The sequence below is a fragment of the Pteropus medius genome, unplaced genomic scaffold, assembly GCF_902729225.1.
Source record: "Pteropus medius unplaced genomic scaffold, Ma_sr-lr_union100, whole genome shotgun sequence".
NCBI lineage: Eukaryota > Metazoa > Chordata > Mammalia > Chiroptera > Pteropodidae > Pteropus > Pteropus medius.
In genome coordinates this window covers 31,559-39,634 of record NW_024356225.1, presented here as the reverse complement: position 1 = coordinate 39,634, position 8,076 = coordinate 31,559, and the positions used below count along the sequence as shown (strand labels likewise).

The window sequence follows — 8,076 nt, the reverse complement described above, 5'->3', positions numbered from 1 at the left end:
AGCGCCCGCCCGGTCCATCGGCCAGGCCGCAAACCGGCCAAGACCCGCGGGGCTTTTGCGCGGCCCGCGGAACCCGCACCCCCCGCCCCCGCCCCGCCACCGCAACCCCGTTACCCGCCCATCCCCCGCAACGCCCCCCTCTCCAGGTCGTGCGGTGCAAGCGCGGACGACTCCGGCGCCCGGGAGGCAGGCTCGGGCTCTTGTGGTGGAAGGCGACAACTCCTTCCGTCAAGGATCATGGCACCCCGAACGCGCCCGATCTCGTCGGATCTCGGAAGCTAAGCAGGGTCGGGCCTGGTTAGTACTTGGGTGGGAGACCGCCTGGGATTACCGGGTGCCGTAGGCTTTTGCCGCCCCCTCTTTTTGTCGCCCTCCAGCCAGGGTGCCCCTGCGCGCCCCGGGTCCCCGCCCTCTCGCTCGCTCGCCGTCTTGGGGGTCCCGGGCAGGCGCCCGAGTCCAACGGCAGCACGAACGTCGGTGCGCCCCGCGCCACCGTCCGCCTCCACCTGCTCCCCTGCAGCCAGCCGTGGGCGGTTTCCTCTCTGCGCTCCCGGCCCTTCCCTTCCTGGGCTCCGCAGGGCCACTCCCCAGGGCCGACAGCTCTGGGCGGAGGGCGAGGTCGCGGGCCAAAGCGTTGCCTGGTGGTGTGGCGGGTGTCTCCGCGTGGTTCTGGGCAGGTCGGGCTCGGCCACGGCGCGGAGCGCAGGCGAGGGCTGGGTGTGGTACAGGGCCGGGCCGGGACGTGGCAAGGCCGCACCCGCCTAGGTGCCCAGGTGGCCGAGAGGATGGCGGCGGGCCGCGCCCGGGTCGGACTCCTGCCGAGCGGCCAAGAGCGGTGAGGCTTGCGTTCGGGGGTGGGTGGGGGGTGGTGGGTGACGGGGCTGGGTCGTCCCGGCATGCGAGAGCTCCGACCCACACCTTCGGCATGGCCGAGAACCGGCCTCGGCCCGGGATGTAGGTGCGAGGAGGGCGCGCTCTCCAGGACCCCGAAGTCCTGCGCGCCGCTCGAGGGCCTGAGCGCGGGTAGCCTCTGCCCGGCGATGGGTCCTGCGCCGCATCGCCTCTGGGGCCCGCCGCATCGCGGCGGCACAGTGGGGGTGACGCCCCCCGAGCGGGACGCGCGGGCAGCAGTGGCGAGCGCTCGATCAGGCCGGCCGCGGCGATGGCTGCCGCTCCGGGCTCCCGCTGCGGCTCTGGCCGGTGTAGCGGAGGCCGGTTGCCAGTGAAGGCGCGGCGGGGACAGGGGCGGGGCGGGGCGGGGCGGGACAGAGGGCGGGGACAAGAGGAGGGGTGACAAGGGGCCAGTGGGCAGGGATACGCGGAGGGACACGGCCGAGGCGGGAGGGCCAGGGGAGGGGCCAGGGGCCGTGGCCCGGGCTGCGAAGACATATGGAAAGGACGGGAGCGCTTTCAGAGAGAGCTAAGTAGCAAGGGTCTGGACTCTCATCTGAATGGTGGGCAGAGCCCTTAAGGCAGGGGAACACTCTCCTCGGCTGCCGTCTCATCTCGCGTGCATTTGGGGAATGGCACCCGAGTTTAGGTCCTGAGACGTGATTCGTGATCCTCTGCTGCCCTCTCGTGGGCATTTTGGGAATAACACCTGAACGTCGGGCGTCAAGTGTAGGTCATTATGAATCTGCGTTCTCTGCTGCCATCTGGTGGGAAGTTTGGGAATAACGTGACAGTGATGCTCAAAAAGTCATCTCTGCCGCTTGTTCATGTTCATTTTGAAAAGCACCCCCAGGGCATGCCATTATGAAAAGTTTTTCTCTGCTGCCATCTCGTGGGTATTTTGAAAATAACGCCCAAGTGTAATGTCAGGATGCACACAAGATGGGTGCAGAAAACAATTTTGTATCTGAACTGCACTCAGATGTTATTCCCCCAATTCACACCAGATAGCAGCAGAAAACAAATTTACGATGAAATATACCTGGGCGTTATTTTCAATGTGCCCGCAAGATGGCAGCAGTAACAATGTTTCAAGACACGCGTTTGTCTGTATAACGTGTGGTAGGATGCTTTTGTCTCCGACCGCTCTTACCAGTTTGTAATATGTGATTGGCTTAAAGGAATTCAATGCTGATATAAATCAGGAGACAGAATAGAAACAAACTCAAACGCATTTCAGGATCATATGATCAGAGACGACATTTGTTGTTAAAGCCGGCTTAAGTTTGGTTGGCATACATAGACATGTGTTTGAAAGTTATTAACATAAACTATATATGGTTTAGCTGGATAGAAAAAAATAAGTTTAAGTAGCTGTGTTACATGGTATGTAAAGAAAGGGTTGGTGTGGCGTTCTGACTATCGACTAGGGCCTGTCCAGGTAGGAATCTGGGATCCGATCAGCTTGTGAGGTTAATTTCCATAGAACCTTTTTTCCCCTCCCACTTGCGTAGGGGCCAGTGGAGACCTGCAGGCGATTTCTCTAACCCAGTTCTAGCATGGGTGTTAGGGGAAGACGGGGTGCCTGGGGGATGGGGGATGGGGGAGACTTGGAGGCCGTTTCTCCATTCCAGTACAAGGCCAGTATGTGAGGGCGTAAGGGGCACTGGCAAACATGGGAGGAGCGACCCGAAGGCGAATCGTCCACGTTGGCAGAAGCTTTGCATGTGGCGACCTAGGGGGCGGGGGGGGGAGGTCCCGGAATAATGGTTGAGGAGAGACCTAGAGGGGCACCCTCCATCATGGCTCCTGCCCGATGGCGAGGGGCAGAGTCGTCCCCCGTGTAAGAGAGAAGGTGAGAGACGTGGAGCCGAATCCATCATCTCCGCTTCGGGGCAGCCCCTGAGTGGCAGAGCGGGTGCCTGCGGCATGGCGGGGACTACACTCAGAGGTGACTTCTCTCTCCCTGCTCCGGTCTGTACGAGAAGCGGAGCGGGCGCCCGGGGCAGGGGCTGCGCTTCTGCCAGTCGCAGCTCTCGCGAGCATTTCCTCCAGGTTTGTTTCTTCCAGACCAGTTCCCGGAATCCAGTTCCCGGAACCCAGTTCCCGGGGGCCCGATCTGAAGCCAGCGCCTCCCGCGGGCCGACGTTCCCCGAAACCCCGGCGGAGAGCGGGAGGGCGGGGCCGGAGCCGCCACGTCGCGTTTTCGGGTCCTGTGGTGGAAGCGGTTCGGCGGGAATTTGGGGGAGGGAAGCGTTGGCTGTGGAGGTGCTGAGGTTCGGGGACGAGGCGGGACCGCGGCCGGACCTAGGTCAAGTCGCCGAGGGAGGCAGAGGGAAGGAGCGGCTTCCCGTGGGCGAACACCGCCGCACGGTTGGCGGAGACGCGTCCGTCTGAGGACGCGGCAGAGCGAGGGCCGGTGTGGAAAATTGTGTTTTTTTTCTTTTTTCTGCGTAGTGTCGGCTCGTGCCCAGTGTCATTTTGCGTGTGGCTGCCTAGCGTCCCCAGCGACATTGACGTGGGTCCAATTTGGGGATCCATTCTGCTCTGTGTGTTCGATTTTCTGCCGATACCACCGTGTTTCGGTTACTGTCGATTTCTTTTTTTCTGGTGGCGAGTAACGTGGAGATCGGGAATTCAAACTTGACGCCACGTCTGCCGCATCCTGGGTAGTTCATCCATGACACCCAGCGTATTGGCTGGTGACGTAGAGGCCCACAGCGTCCCAACACAGGAGGACTCGGGATATTTAGAATAAGCGTTTATTGTCGGAGTCTCGGTTATCTGAGAAGGCAGTAGGTGAACACCTTCCCAAACTGCCACATTTTCCCCATCCTGCTCAGGGTATTTAATGGCACATCTGGGCATTTTTCGGGGGCTGCGTGGGCGTTCTGAGGCCTGTCATGCTTCATGGAGCCGTCCCTCTTGCCACGTGGTCCTCCAGTGCCATCAGCAACCCCAGAATAAAGATGGGAGTAGTCTGGAAAGCGCGCTAGATCCGAAGGATTGTGATCAGTAAGCACAGAGGTATCGATCGTTCGTTCCAGTGAAATTTTGTGCGGCAGGGGACCTTTCAAGCTACGTGTGAAGCCAGGGAGTGCAATCTACTGTTAAGCTACAGTGCACGGAAAAGCGAAGCCTGGGATGCTGTGCGTCCTCTACTGCAGGGTCCCAACCGGACCCTTCTTCACTAGGACTGAATAGGGGTTGGGGAGAAGGGTCGGTTTTCAAAGGACCCGGCAGAGATACGGCTCGATATGGAGAGTTCTTTCTTTTCTTATTTTCATGTTTGGTGTAAGACAGGTAAGGAGTAAACATAGGTTTATCAATTGCTTGTTTCGTATTCTAGAAGAACTACGGTATTCTGAGTCCTGCCCATATTATGGGGGAGTTGCCTCTATCCTAATTTCCCCTTGCCTTTCCCCCTCGCTGACAGCCGTCACGGGCATGCTGATTGCTGTAAAATGGGTGCCTATTTCTGGGTGGAGCAAACACTGAGATTTGAATAGTTCCCGCTCTTACCTGGATTCCACCTCTTTCCCTACCCCCGATCAAAGATGTCTAGACTCGACCGCCAGGTGAAGTTGAATTTGAGAAAACCAACGAGCACTTTTCTTCTGTCACCAGGCGGGTTAACGGTTGGGATCCCACTAGCTCCTGTGAACTGCTGCAGCCGAGAGGTCACGAACGTCTGTTGGCAGAGGAGAGCAGTATTTTTATTTTCCCCGTCAGTCTTTGATCTATTTCTGCAGGGTCTGGGAGAATTTAGAAGTGCTGCCAGTCTGTTCGTACATTCAGATTGGTGCGAAGAAAGTATTTGTGCAGCTAAGTTCTTGGACTTAAAATCTCAAGCGCGCTCTCTCTCTCTCTCTCTCTCTCTCTCTAACTGATCTCCCAGGGATGGTATTTTTTTCTTTCTTCTGTGTTATTATTACTGGAGAACGGGGTCCTCTCCCGGCACGTTGTCCAGGTTCCTGATGTCTCGAACAAAGAATTGAGGAAGACACCGAAATACATCGGAAAAGTTTTCTTAGGAAGGAAAGTCCACTTCCAGACGTGGAAGCGGGCCTGAGCAAGAGAAGCGTGGCTCAAAAGGCCCGGTAGCCAAGACTTCAGGCTTTTTATCCCTTTTTGCTGTGTTTGGTTACTTCGACTGGGCTTCCTTGATTGACAAGGAAGATTGACAGCACCCAGTGAGTCATCATTTTGCCTTCTGAACATGTTTGTTCCCAGCATTCAGTCTGTTATAATATGAATGAACTTGCAGGCATAGGCAGCATATTATAATGCTGGTCTAATGAGACCCAGGTGAGTGAAGGTCGTTGGGGTCTGCATTGCCCATGTGCCAGTCAGTGGCTTAAACTGGTACCTAATACTCTGCCTACTGGTTTCTTTGTGTGAGTGCAAAAAAAAATGCCTTCTGGCTTGCTTAATTGTGGGCGGAGTAGGGTGGACCCCGTCTAGGATAGGATGACCTCCGTGTCTTTGCAGGCCGACCGGAAACCCCCTCACTGTCCCGCCTACCTCTTTTCTAAGAGCCACCAACCGCCTTATTAGGATGTTGAGGGACAGAGGTCTCTTCTTCTGTATCTGCTTCCTGTTTAGAATGGCCACAGTCCTTGACTCCAGGGTGCCTTAGGCTTTTGCCGCCCCCTCCTTTTGCGGCCATCCAGCCAGGGGGCCCTGCTCGCTCGCAGCCGCGGGCACCCGGGGCAGACGACCGAGCCCGAGGGCTACAGGAACATCGGTGCGCCCCGCGCCACCGCCCGTCTCCACCTGCTCTCCCGCAGCCGGCCTTGGGCTGTTACCTCTCTCCGCTCCGGGCCCTATCTTTCCTGGGCTCCGAGGGGCCGAGCCCCAAGGGCGGAGGGCGCTGGGCGGAGGTTGGGGTCTCGGGGCGGAGCGTTGCCCGGTGGTGTGGCCGCCGTCTCGGCGGGGTTTGGGGCGGGCGGGGCTCGGCCACGGCGGGGAGCGCAGGGGAGGGATGGGTCTGGGTCAAGGCCGAGCATGGACGTGGCAGGGCCGCCGCGGCCTAGGAGCCCCGGTGGGCAGGACCGCGCCCAGGTCGGACTCCTGCCGAGCGGCCAAGTGCCATGAGGCTTGCGTTCGGGGCTGGGTGGGGGGCGGTGGGTGACGGGGCTGGGTCGTCCCGGCATGCGAGAGCTCCGACCCCCCCCCTTCGGCATGGCCGAGAACCGGCCTCGGCCCGGGATGAAGGTGCGAGGAGGGCGCGCTCTCCAGGACCCCGAAGTCCTGCGCGCAGCGCTCGAGGGCTCTGAGCGCGGGTAGCCTCTGCCCGGCGATGGGCCTGCGCCGCATCACCTCTGGGGCCCGCTCCGTGCAGCGCGGCGGCACAGTGGGGGTGACGCCCCCCGAGCGAGACGCGGGCAGCAGTGGCGAGCGCTCGATCAGGCCGGCCGCGGCGATGGCTGCCGCTCCGGGCTCCCGCTGCGGCTCTGGCCGGTGTAGCGGAGGCCGGTTGCCAGTGAAGGCGCGGCGGGGACAGGGGCGGGGCGGGGCGGGGCGGGACAGAGGGCGGGGACAAGAGGAGGGGAGACAAGGGGCCAGTGGGCGGGGATACGCGGAGGGACACGGCCGAGGCGGGAGGGCCAGGGGAGGGGCCAGGGGCCGTGGCCCGGGCTGCGAAGACATATGGAAAGGACGGGAGCGCTTTCAGAGAGAGCTAAGTAGCAAGGGTCTGGACTCTCATCTGAATGGTGGGCAGAGCCCTTAAGGCAGGGGAACACTCTTCTCGGCTGCCGTCTCATGTCGCGTGCATTTGGTTAATAGCAGCAGAGTTTAGGTCCTGAGACGTGATTCGTGATCCTCTGCTGCCCTCTCGTGGGCATTTTGGGAAGAACACCTGAACGTCGACCGTCAAGTGTAGGTCATTATGAATCTGCGTTCTCTGCTGCCATCTGGTGGGAAGTTTGGGAAGAACATGACAGTGGCGCTCATAAAGTTCTTTCTGCCGCGCTTTCATGTCCATTTTGGAAAGAACCCCCAGGGCATGTCATTAGGACGAGTTTTGCCTCCGCTGCCATCTCGTGGGTGTTTTGAAAATAACAGGCAAGTGTACGTCATCATTAAAGTTTACTTCCTGCTGCCATCTGGTGGCCATTTCGGGAACGACACCAGAGTGCAGGAACTAGAACCAAGTTACTCTTTGCTGCCATCTGGTGGACATTTCGGGAATAAAAGGGCCGCGCACCCCGCTCCCTCGCCAGCCCTCACTTGTGCTCCTGCAGCCGGCCCTGAACTGTTTCCTCTGAGTGCTCGGGGCCCGTCCCTTCCGGGGCTCCGCGAGGCCGAGCCCCAAGGGCGGAGGGCGCGGGGCGAAGCGTTGCCCGGTGGTGTGGCCGCTGTCTCCGCGGGGTTTGGGGCAGGCCGGGCTCGGCCACGGCGGGGAGCGCAGGGGAGGGATGGGTCTGGGTCAAGGCCGAGCATGGACGTGGCAGGGCCGCCGCGGCCTAGGAGCCCCGGTGGCCGAGAGATTAGCGGGCCTCGCCGGGCCCGGGGGTCCTACCGAGCGGACAAGACTGGGGAGGCGGGTGGTCGGGGACCCGGGCGGGTCCGGGATGCGAGAGCGCCCGCCCGGTCCATCGGCCAGGCCGCAAACCGGCCAAGACCCGCGGGGCTTTTGCGCGGCCCGCGTAACCCGCACCCCCCGCCCCCGCCCCGCCACCGCAACCCCGTTCCCCGCCCATCCCCCGCAACGCCCCCCTCTCCAGGTCGTGCGGTGCAAGCGCGGACGACTCCGGCGCCCGGGAGGCAGGCTCGGGCTCTTGTGGTGGAAGGCGACAACTCCTTCCGTCAAGGATCATGGCACCCCGAACGCGCCCGATCTCGTCGGATCTCGGAAGCTAAGCAGGGTCGGGCCTGGTTAGTACTTGGGTGGGAGACCGCCTGGGATTACCGGGTGCCGTAGGCTTTTGCCGCCCCCTCTTTTTGTCGCCCTCCAGCCAGGGTGCCCCTGCGCGCCCCGGGTCCCCGCCCTCTCGCTCGCTCGCCGTCTTGGGGGTCCCGGGCAGGCGCCCGAGTCCAACGGCAGCACGAACGTCGGTGCGCCCCGCGCCACTGTCCGCCTCCACCTGCTCCCCTGCAGCCAGCCGTGGGCTGTTTCCTCTCTGCGCTCCCGGCCCTTCCCTTCCCGGGCTCCGCAGGGCCACTCCCCAGGGCCGAGAG

At 61.3% G+C, this 8,076-nt stretch overlaps 2 pseudogenes; both read left to right on the top strand.

Annotated features, from left to right (window-relative positions):
• Positions 1 to 227: 227 nt before the first annotated feature.
• LOC120600574 (uncharacterized) lies at positions 228 to 346 on the top strand (annotated as a pseudogene).
• A 7,357-nt stretch (positions 347 to 7,703) lies between these two features.
• On the top strand, positions 7,704 to 7,822 carry LOC120600573 (uncharacterized; annotated as a pseudogene).
• The last annotated feature ends 254 nt before the right edge of the window (positions 7,823 to 8,076 follow it).